General features: G+C 47.2%; 1 protein-coding gene across 1 annotated transcript in view; it reads left to right on the top strand.

Annotated features, from left to right (window-relative positions):
* Positions 1-13,018, top strand: part of LOC121275116 (brain-specific angiogenesis inhibitor 1-associated protein 2-like) — a 179,232-nt gene that overhangs the window by 149,128 nt on the left and 17,086 nt on the right. The window lies entirely within an intron of this gene.

The raw sequence follows: 13,018 nt of genomic DNA, 5'->3' as shown, positions 1-13,018 counted from the left end.
ACCCTAACCATAACCCCTAACCCTAACCCTAACACTGACAACTCTCTAGCCCTAACCCTGTCCGCTCCCTAACCTTAACCCTAACCCTAACCCTAACACATCCCTAACCCTGACCCTGACCCTAACCCTAACCCTAACCCTAACCCTAACCCTAACACATCCCTAACCCTGACCCTGACCCTAACCCTAACCCTAACCCTAACCCTAACCCTAACCCTAACCTTAACCCTAACCCTAACCCTAACCCTAACACATCCCTAACCCTGACCCTGACCCTAACCCTAACCCTAACCCTAACCCTAACCCTAACCCTAACCATAACCCCTAACCCTAACCCTAACACTGACAACTCTCTAGCCCTAACCCTGTCCACTCCCTAACCTTAACCCTAACCCTAACCCTAACACATCCCGTAACCCTGACCCTAACCCTAACCCTAACCCTAACCCTAACCCTAACACAACCCTAACCCTGACCCTAACCCTAACCCTAACCCTAACCCTAACCCTAACCCTAACCTTAACCCTAATCCTAACCCTAACACATCCCTAACCCTGACCCTGACCCTAACCCTAACACATCCCTAACCTTAACCCTAACCCTAACCCTAACACATCCCTAACCATAACCCTAACCCGAACCCTAACACATCACTAAACCTGACCCTGACCCTAACCGTAAACCCGAACCCTGACCCTGACCCTAACCCTAACACATCCCTAGCCCTGACCCTGACCCTAACCCTAAACCCTAACCCTAACCCTAACACTAACACTCACCTAACACTAACCCTAACCCTAAACCTAATCCCTAACCCTAACCCTAACCCTAACCTCTAACACTTACCCTAACACTAACACTGACCCCTACCTAAACCTAACACTGACCCCTCCCTATCCCTAACCCTAAAACCTAACCCTAAACCTGACCCTGACCCTGTCCCTAACCCTAACACCAACCCCTAATACTAAACCTAACCCTAACCCTAACCCTAACCCTAACCCTAACCCTAACCCTAACCCTAACCCCTAATACTAAACCTAACCCTAGGCCTAACCTTAACCCTAACCCTAAATCTAACCCTAACCCTAAGTCTAAACATAACCCGAACCCTAACCCTAACCCTAATCCTAACCCTGACCCTAACCCTAACTCTGGCCCTAACCCTAACCCTAATCCAAACCCTAATGCTAACCCTAACCCTAAATCTAGCCCTAACCCAAAGCCTAACGCTAAGCCAAACCCAAAGCCAAACCCTAAGCCAAACCCTAAGCCAAACCCTAAGCCTAACCCTAAGCGTAACCTTAAGTTTAACCCTAACCCTAGGCCTAACCCTAACCCTAACCCTAACCCTAACACTAACCCTAACCCGAAACATGACACTAACTTTGACCCTGACCCTAAACCTAACCCTAACCATAACACTAACCCTAACCCTAATGTGACCCAAACCCTAACCCTAACCCTAACTCTGACCATGACCCTAACCCTAACCATAACTCTGATGCTAAGTTTAACCCTAAAACTAACCATAAAACTAAACCTAAGCCTAATCCTAACCCTAACCCTAACCGTGGGCAGAACCCTAACCCTAGCACTAACACTAAACCTAACCCTAATATAACTATAACTCTAACTCTAAACTGTTACCCTAACCCTAGCCCTAATATAACCCTAACCCTAACCCTAGCCCTAACCATAACCCTAAACCCTAACCTTAACCTTAACCCTAACCATAAAGCTAAAACTAAGCCTAACCCTAACCCTAACCCTAGACCTAACTCTAACCTTAACCCTAATCCGAACTCTAACCATAAAGCTAACCCTTACACTGACCCTAACCCTAATCCTAACACTAATCCTAACCCTAAATCTAACCCTAACCCTAACCCTAACCCTAACCCTAACCCTAACACTAATCCTAACCCTAAATCTAACCCTAACCCTAACCCTAACCCTAACACTCACCTAACCCTAACCCTAACACTAACCCTAACCCTAACACTCACCTAACCCTAACCCTAACCCTAAATCTAAACCCAACCCTAACCCTAATCCCTAACCCTGACCCTAACCGGAAACCTAACACTAACCCTGACCCCTCCCTGACCCTAACCAATCCCGAACTCTAACCCAAACCCTAATCCCTAACCCAAACACTAACCATAACACTTAAACATAAACCTAACCCTAACCCTGACCCTAACCCCAGCCCTAACACTAACCCTGGCCCCTCCCTGACACTAACCAATCCCTAACCCTAACCCAAACCCTAATCCCTAACCCTAACCATAACCCTTAACCATAAACCTAACCCTAACACTGACCACTCCCTAACCCTAACCCTGTCCCGTCCCTAACCCTAACCATAACCCTAACCCTAACACATTCCTAACCCTGACCCTAACCCTGACCAGACCCTAACCCTAACCCTAACACTAACCCTAACTCTAGCACTAACCCTAAGCCTAACCCTAAGCCAAACCCTAAGCCTAACCCTAACCCGAGTCCTAACCCTAACCCTAACGCTAACCCTAACCCGAAACATGACCCTAACTCTGATCCTGACCCTAAACTTAACCCTAACCCTTACCCTAACCCTAATGTCACACTAAGCCTAACCCTAACCCACACCCGAAGGTGACCCAAACCCTAACACTAACCCAAATACAAAACCTAACCCTAACCCTAACCCTAACCCTAACCCTAACACTAACCCAAATACAAAACCTAACCCTAACCCTAACCCTGTCCCGTCCCGAACCCTAACCATAACCCTAACCCTAACACATTCCTAACACTGACCCTAACCCTGACCAGACCCTAACCCTAACCCTAACACTAACCCTAACTCTAGCACTAACCCTAAGCCTAACCCTAAGCCAAACCCTAAGCCTAACCCTAACCCGAGTCCTAACCCTAACCCTAACGCTAACCCTAACCCGAAACATGACCCTAACTCTGATCCTGACCCTAAACTTAACCCTAACCCTAACCCTAACCCTAATGTCACACTAAGCCTAACCCTAACCCACACCCGAAGGTGACCCAAACCCTAACACTAACCCAAATACTAAACCTAACCCTAACCCTAACACTAACCCAAATACAAAACCTAACCCTAACCCTAACCCTAACCCTAGCCCTAACCCTAACCCTAACCCTAACCCTAACCCTAACCCAAATACAAAACCTAACCCTAACCCTAACCTAACACTAACCCAAATACAAAACCTTACCCTAACCCTAACCCTAACCCTAGCCCTAACCCTAACCCTAACCCTAACCCTAATGTCACACTAAGCCTAACCCTAACCCACACCCTAAGGTGACCCAAACCCTAACCATAAACCAAATACAAACCCTAACCCAAATCCTAACTCTGACCATGACCCTAACCCTAACCCTAACCCTAACCCTAACCCTAACACTAACACTAACACTAACACTAATCCTAACCCTAACCCTAAACCTAACGCTAGCCCTCACCCTAAGCCTAACGCTAAGCTTAACTCTAAAACTAACCCTAAAACTAACCCTAAGCCTAATCCTAACCCTAAACCTAACCATAAAACTAAACCTAACCATAACACTAACACTAACACTAACCCTAACCCTAAAACTAACACCTAACCCTAATATAACCCTAACCCTAACCCACACACTAAATCCTTACCCTAACCCTAACCCTAACACTAATATAACCCAAACCCTAACCCTAGTGCTAAACATAAACCTAACCCTAATCCTAACCCTAAATCTAAACCTAACCATAACTCTAACACTCACCTAACCCTAACCCTAAACCTAACCCTAAATCTAAACCCAACCCTAAGCCTAATCCCTAACCCTAACCCTAAACTCTAACCCTAACACTAACCCTAACCCTGACTTCTCCCTAACCCTAACCCCTGCCTAACCCTAACCCTAACCCTGACCCTGAACCTAACCCTAACACTAATACTGATCCTGACCCTAACATTAACCCTAACCCTAACCCACTAACCCTAACCCCTAACCCTAACCCTAACCCTAACCCTAACCCTAAACCTAACCCCAAACCCAACCCTAACCCCAACGCTAAACCTAACCCTAGCCCTAACCCTAACCCTAACCCTAACCCTCCCTAACACTAACTCAAACCCTAACCCTAACCCCAACACTAACGCTAACGCTAACCCTAACCCCAAACCCAAACCTAACCCCAACGCTAAACCTAACCCTAGACCTAAACCTAAACCTTCCTAACCCTAACTCAAACCCTAACCTAACCCTAACCCTAACCCTAAATCTAAACCCAACCCTAACACTAATACCAATACCCTAAACCTGACCCTAACCCGAACCCTAACACTAACCCTGACCTCTCCCTGACCATAACCAATCCCTAACTCGAACCCAAACCCTAATCCCTAACCCTAACGTTAACAATAACACTTAAACGTAACCCTAACCCTAACGCTGAACCTAATCTCAGCCCTAACACTAACCCCTAAACCTAACCCTAACTCTAAACCACTAAAACTAACCCTAACCCTAACCACTAACACTAACCCTAACCACTAACCCTAAACCTAACCCGAACTCTAACCCTAACCCCAAAACCAAACCCAAAACCCAACCCTAAATCTAAACCTAACCCTAGCCCTAATCACAACACCAACCCTAACCCTAACCCTAACCCTAACCCTAACCCTAACCCTAACCCTAGCCCTAACCCTAACCCTAACCCTAACCACAAACCTAATCCTAATCCTAACCCTAACCCTAAAACTAACCCTAACGCTAACCCTAACCCCAAACCCAAACCCATCCCTAACCATAAACGCTAACACTAACCCTAAAACTAACCCTAACCCTAAAGCGAACCCTAAACCTCACCCTAAGCCCAAACCCAAACCCAACCCCAACCCTAATCCTAACACTAGCCCTAAAACTAACCCTAACCCTAAAACTAAACCTAACCCTCACCCTAAATCCAAACCCAAACCCAACCCCAACCCTAACCCTAAACCTAACACTAACCCTAACTCTAACCCTAACTCTAACCCCTAATACTAAACCTAACCCTAGGCCTAACCCTAACCCTAACCCTAACCCTAACCCTAACCCTAAATCTAACCCTAACCCTAACCCTAACTCTAACCCTAACCCTAACCATAAACCTAATCGTAACTCTAACCCTAACCCTAAAACTAACGCTGAGGCTAACCCTAACCCTAACCCTAGCCCTAACCCCAACACCAACCCTAACCCTAACACTAACCCTAACCCTGAACCTAACCCTAACCCTAACCCTAGCCCTAACCCCAACACCAACCCTAACCCTAACCCTAACCCTAACCCTAACCCTAACCCTAACCCTAACCCTAAACCCTAACCCTAATCCTAACCCTAACCCTAACCCTAACACTAACCCTAACCCTAACCCCTAACCCTAACCCTAACCCTAACCCTAACCGTGACGGTAGCCCTAACCCCAACACCAACCCTAACCCTAACCCGAACCCTAACCATAATCCTAACCCTAACCCTAACCCTAACCCCTAACCCTAACCCTAACCCTAACACTAACCCTAACCCTAAACCTTACCCTAAACCTTACCCTGACCCTGAACCTGAACCTAACCTGAACACTAACCCCTAGACCTAACCCTAACTCTAACCCACTAAAACTAACCCTAACCCTAATCCCAAACCTGACCCAAACCCCAATCCCAACCCTAACCCTAACCCTAATATAACCCTAACCCTAACCCTAACCCTAACCCTAACCCTATCCCTAACCCTGATCCTAAACCTAACCTCAGCCCTTACACTAACCATGACCCCTCCCTGACCCTAACCCATTCCTAACCCTAACCCTAACCCTATACCCAAGCCCGAACCCTAACCATAACCCCTAACCCTAACCCTAACACTGACAACTCTCTAGCCCTAACCCTGTCCGCTCCCTAACCTTAACCCTAACCCTAACCCTAACACATCCCTAACCCTGACCCTGACCCTAACCCTAACCCTAACCCTAACCCTAACCCTAACACATCCCTAACCCTGACCCTGACCCTAACCCTAACCCTAACCCTAACCCTAACCCTAACCCTAACCTTAACCCTAACCCTAACCCTAACCCTAACACATCCCTAACCCTGACCCTGACCCTAACCCTAACCCTAACCCTAACCCTAACCCTAACCCTAACCATAACCCCTAACCCTAACCCTAACACTGACAACTCTCTAGCCCTAACCCTGTCCGCTCCCTAACCTTAACCCTAACCCTAACCCTAACACATCCCTAACCCTGACCCTAACCCTAACCCTAACCCTAACCCTAACCCTAACACAACCCTAACCCTGACCCTAACCCTAACCCTAACCCTAACCCTAACCCTAACCCTAACCTTAACCCTAATCCTAACCCTAACACATCCCTAACCCTGACCCTGACCCTAACCCTAACACATCCCTAACCTTAACCCTAACCCTAACCCTAACACATCCCTAACCATAACCCTAACCCGAACCCTAACACATCACTAAACCTGACCCTGACCCTAACCGTAAACCCGAACCCTGACCCTGACCCTAACCCTAACACATCCCTAGCCCTGACCCTGACCCTAACCCTAAACCCTAACCCTGACCCTAACACATTCCTAGCCCTGACCATAACCCTAACCTCAGCCCTAACACTAACCATGACCCCTCCATGACCCTAACCCATCCCTAACCCTAAACCTAATCCCTAGCCCTAACCCTAACCATAACCCCTAACCCTAACCGTAACCCTAACACATTCCTAACACTGACCCTAAACCTAACCCTAAAGCTAACCCTAACCCTAACCCTAACCGTAACCCTAACGCATTCCTAACACTGACCCTAAACCTAACCCTAACCCTGACCCTGACCCTAACCCTAACCCTGACCCTGACACTGACCCTGACCCTGACCCTAACCCTAACCCTAACCCTAACCCTAACCCTAACCCTGACTCTAACACTAGCCCTAACCCTAACCCTAATGCGGACCCTAACCCTAACCGTGACCATGACACTGACCCTAACCCTAACCCTAACGCTAAGGCTAACCCTAACCCTAACCCTAACCCTAACCCTAACCTAACACTAACCCTAACCCTAACCCTAAACCCTAACCCTGACCTTGACACTGACCCTAACCCTAACCCTAACGCTAAGGCTAACCCTAACCCTAACCCTAACGCTAACCCTAACCCTAACCCCTAATCCTTACCATAACCCTAACCTTAACTCAGACCCTGACCCTAACCCTAACCCTAACCCTAACCCTAAGGCTAACCCTAACTCTAGCCCTAACCCTAGCCCTAACCCTAAACCTAACCCTAACACTAAACCTAACCCTAATCCTAACACTGACCCTAACCCTAACTCTGGCCCTAACAGTAACCCTAATCCGAACCCTAAACCTAACTCTAGCCCTAACCCTAACACTAACCCTAACCCTAAACCTAAGCCTAACCCTAAACCTAACTCTAGCCCTAACTCTAGCCCTAACCCTAAGCCTAATCCTTAGGCTAACACTAACCCTAACTCTTACCCTAACCATAACCTTAACCCTAACCCTAACCCTAACTCTTACGCTAACCATAACGTTAACCCTAACCCTAACCCTAACCCTAACCCTAACCCTAACCCTAACCCTAACCTAACACTAACCCTAACTCTAACCCTAACTCTAACCCCTAATACTAAACCTAACCCTAGGCCTAACCCTAACCCTAACCCTAACCCTAACCCTAACCCTAAATCTAACCCTAACCCTAACCCTAACTCTAACCCTAACCCTAACCATAAACCTAATCGTAACTCTAACCCTAACCCTAAAACTAACGCTGAGGCTAACCCTAACCCTAACCCTAGCCCTAACCCCAACACCAACCCTAACCCTAACACTAACCCTAACCCTGACCCTAACCCTAACCCTAACCCTAGCCCTAACCCCAACACCAACCCTAACCCTAACCCTAACCCTAACCCTAACCCTAACCCTAACCCTAACCCTAAACCCTAACCCTAATCCTAACCCTAACCCTAACCCTAACACTAACCCTAACCCTAACCCCTAACCCTAACCCTAACCCTAACCCTAACCGTGACGGTAGCCCTAACCCCAACACCAACCCTAACCCTAACCCTAACCCTAACCATAATCCTAACCCTAACCCTAACCCTAACCCCTAACCCTAACCCTAACCCTAACACTAACCCTAACCCTAAACCTTACCCTAAACCTTACCCTGACCCTGAACCTGAACCTAACCTGAACACTAACCCCTAGACCTAACCCTAACTCTAACCCACTAAAACTAACCCTAACCCTAATCCCAAACCTGACCCAAACCCCAATCCCAACCCTAACCCTAACCCTAATATAACCCTAACCCTAACCCTAACCCTAACCCTAACCCTATCCCTAACCCTGATCCTAAACCTAACCTCAGCCCTTACACTAACCATGACCCCTCCCTGACCCTAACCCATTCCTAACCCTAACCCTATACCCAAGCCCGAACCCTAACCATAACCCCTAACCCTAACCCTAACACTGACAACTCTCTAGCCCTAACCCTGTCCGCTCCCTAACCTTAACCCTAACCCTAACCCTAACACATCCCTAACCCTGACCCTGACCCTAACCCTAACCCTAACCCTAACCCTAACCCTAACACATCCCTAACCCTGACCCTGACCCTAACCCTAACCCTAACCCTAACCCTAACCCTAACCCTAACCTTAACCCTAACCCTAACCCTAACCCTAACACATCCCTAACCCTGACACTGACCCTAACCCTAACCCTAACCCTAACCCTAACCCTAACCCTAACCATAACCCCTAACCCTAACCCTAACACTGACAACTCTCTAGCCCTAACCCTGTCCGCTCCCTAACCTTAACCCTAACCCTAACCCTAACACATCCCTAACCCTGACCCTAACCCTAACCCTAACCCTAACCCTAACCCTAACACAACCCTAACCCTGACCCTAACCCTAACCCTAACCCTAACCCTAACCCTAACCCTAACCTTAACCCTAATCCTAACCCTAACACATCCCTAACCCTGACCCTGACCCTAACCCTAACACATCCCTAACCTTAACCCTAACCCTAACCCTAACACATCCCTAACCATAACCCTAACCCGAACCCTAACACATCACTAAACCTGACCCTGACCCTAACCGTAAACCCGAACCCTGACCCTGACCCTAACCCTAACACATCCCTAGCCCTGACCCTGACCCTAACCCTAAACCCTAACCCTGACCCTAACACATTCCTAGCCCTGAACATAACCCTAACCTCAGCCCTAACACTAACCATGACCCCTCCATGACCCTAACCCATCCCTAACCCTAAACCTAATCCCTAGCCCTAACCCTAACCATAACCCCTAACCCTAACCGTAACCCTAACACATTCCTAACACTGACCCTAAACCTAACCCTAACCCTAACCCTAACCCTAACCCTAACCGTAACCCTAACGCATTCCTAACACTGACCCTAAACCTAACCCTAACCCTGACCCTGACCCTAACCCTAACCCTGACCCTGACACTGACCCTGACCCTAACCCTAACCCTAACCCTAACCCTAACCCTAACCCTGACTCTAACACTAGCCCTAACCCTAACCCTAATGCGGACCCTAACCCTAACCGTGACCATGACACTGACCCTAACCCTAACCCTAACGCTAAGGCTAACCCTAACCCTAACCCTAACCCTAACCCTAACCTAACACTAACCCTAACCCTAACCCTAACCCTAACCCTGACCTTGACACTGACCCTAACCCTAACCCTAACGCTAAGGCTAACCCTAACCCTAACCCTAACGCTAACCCTAACCCTAACCCCTAATCCTTACCATAACCCTAACCTTAACTCAGACCCTGACCCTAAACCTAACCCTAACCCTAAACCTAAACCTAACCCCTAATCCTTACCCTAACCCTAACTCTGACCCTAACCCTAACCCTAACTCTGACTCTGACCCTAACCCTAACGCTAACGCTCAACCTAATCCTAACCCTAACCCTAACCCTAACCCTAACCCTAAGGCTAACCCTAACTCTAGCCCTAACCCTAGCCCTAACCCTAAACCTAACCCTAACACTAAACCTAACCCTAATCCTAACACTGACCCTAACCCTAACTCTGGCCCTAACAGTAACCCTAATCCGAACCCTAAACCTAACTCTAGCCCTAACCCTAACACTAACCCTAACCCTAACCCTAAGCCTAACCCTAAACCTAACTCTAGCCCTAACTCTAGCCCTAACCCTAAGCCTAATCCTTAGCCTAACACTAACCCTAACTCTTACCCTAACCATAACCTTAACCCTAACCCTAACCCTAACTCTTACGCTAACCATAACCTTAACCCTAACCCTAACCCTAACCCTAACCCTAACCCTAACTCTAATCCTAACCCTAACACTAACCGTAATTTTAACTCTAAAACTAACCCTATCCCTAATACCTAAGCCCTTAACCTCGAACGCTAACGCTAACCCTAAACCTAACCCTAAACTCTATCCCTAACCCTGACCCTAACCCTAACCCTAACCCTAACCCTAACCCTAAACCTAATCCTAACCCTATCTCTAACACTAACCCTAACCCAAAATCCAACCCTAACTCTAAACCTAACCCTAGCCCTAACCCCAACACAAAAACTAACCCTAACCCTAACCCTAACCCTAACAGTAACCCTAACCCCAACACCAACACCAACACTAACCCTAACCCTAACATTAATCCTAACCATAAACTTAAGCCTAACCTTAACCTTAACCCTCAAACTAATGCAAACCCTAACCCTAACCCTAACTCCAAACACAAACCCAACCCCAACCCTCACTCTAACCCTAACTCTAAACCCAAACCCTAACCCAAAACCCAACCCTAACTCTAAACCTAACACTAGCCCTAATCACAACACCAACCCTAACCCTAGCCCGAACCCTAACCCTAAGCCTAACCATAAACCTAATCTTAACCCTAACCCTGACCCTAACCCTAAAACTAACCCTATACCCAAACCCAACCACACCCTAACCCTAACCCTAACCCTAACTCTAACCCCAAACCATAAACCAAACCCCAACCCTAACCATTACCCCAGCCCTAACACTGACCCTAACTCTAAACCTAACCCTAGCCTAACCTAACCCTAGCCCTAACCCTAAATCTGACACTAACTCTAACCCTAACCCTAACCTTAACCCTAATTTTAACACTAACCCTAAGCCTATCCGTAATACCTAACCCCCTAACACTGAACGCTAACGCTAACCCTAACCCTAACCCTAACTCTAACCCTAACCCTAACCCTGACCCTAACCCTAACTCTAACACTAACCCTAATCTAACTCTAACCCTAACCCTAACACTAACTCTAACCCTAACACTAACCCTATCCCTGACTGTAACACTAACACTAACTCTAACACTAACCCTAACTCTAACACTAACCCTAACACTAACCCTAACCCTAACCCTAACACTAACTATAACACTAACTCTAACCCTAACACTAACCCTATCCCTGACTCTAACACTAACCCTAACTCTAACACTAACCCTAACTCTAACACTAACCCTAACACTAACCCTAACCCTAACCCTAACTCTAACTCTAACTCTAACCCTAACCCTAACACTAACTATAACACTAACTCTAACCCTAACACTAACCCTATCCCTGACTCTAACACTAACCCTAACTCTAACACTAACCCTAACACTAACCCTAACACTAACCCTAACCCTAACTCTAACCCTAACCCTAACCCTATCCCTACCTCCAAAACTAACCCTAACCCTAAAACTAACCCTAACCCTAACCCTATCCCTAACCCTAAAACTAACCCTAACTCTAACCCCATATCCCAATGCTAACACCAATCCCTAACCCGTAAATGTCCACCCTAACTCTAAATTTACCCCAAACCCTAACCCTAACCAGTAAATAGCCACCATAACCTTAACCCTAACGCTAAACCTAATGCTAACTTTAATCTGAAGCCTAAACCTAAGCCTAACCCAACGCCAAACCTAAACACTATCACTACCCCTAACCCTAAACCTAAACCTAATCATAATCCTTAACCAAACCTAACACATTCATGAACCTAACCCTTAAACAGTCACCCTAACACAAACCCTTAAGCAGTCACTCTAACACTGACACTTAAACAGTAACCCTGACACTGACCCTTAAACAGTTACCCTGACACAAACCCTTAAACAGTCACCCTGACACTGACCCTTAAACAGTCACCTTGACACTGACCCTTAAACAATCACATTGACACTGACCCTTAAACAGTCACCCTGACACTGACCCTTAAACAGTCACCCTGACACTGACCCTTAAACAGTCACCTTGACACTGACCCTTAAACAGACACCTTGACACTGACACTTAAACAGTCACCTTGACACTGACCTTTAAACAATCACATTGACACTGACACTTAAACAGTCACCCTGACACAAACCCTTAAACAGTCACCCTGAAACAAACCCTTAAACAGTCACCCTGACACTGACCCTTAAACAGTCACCCTGACACTGACCCTTAAACAGTCACCCTGACACAACCCTAATATCATGCAGTAAGTCTCCTGGAGATGTTTGATTATAGACACCGTGCTGTACCTGTCCTGGGAGTGTTTGATGGGGACAGTGTAGAGGGAGATTTACTCTGTATCTAACCCCGTGCTGTACCTGTCCTGGGAGTGTTTGATGGGGACGGTGTAGAGGGAGATTTACTCTGTATCTAACCCCGTGCTGTACATGTCCTGGGAGTGTTTGATGGGGACAGTGTAGAGGGAGATTTACTCTGTATCTAACCCCGTGCTGTACCTGTCCTGGGAGTGTTTGATGGGGACAGTGTAGAGGGAGATTTACTCTGTATCTAACCCTGTGCTGTACCTGTCCTGGGAGTGTTTGATGGGGACA

The sequence above is a fragment of the Carcharodon carcharias genome, unplaced genomic scaffold, assembly GCF_017639515.1.
Source record: "Carcharodon carcharias isolate sCarCar2 unplaced genomic scaffold, sCarCar2.pri scaff_468, whole genome shotgun sequence".
Taxonomy (NCBI): domain Eukaryota; kingdom Metazoa; phylum Chordata; class Chondrichthyes; order Lamniformes; family Lamnidae; genus Carcharodon; species Carcharodon carcharias.
The sequence above is the reverse complement of the archived record's forward strand: the minus strand, read 5'-3'. Positions and strand labels throughout refer to the sequence as shown.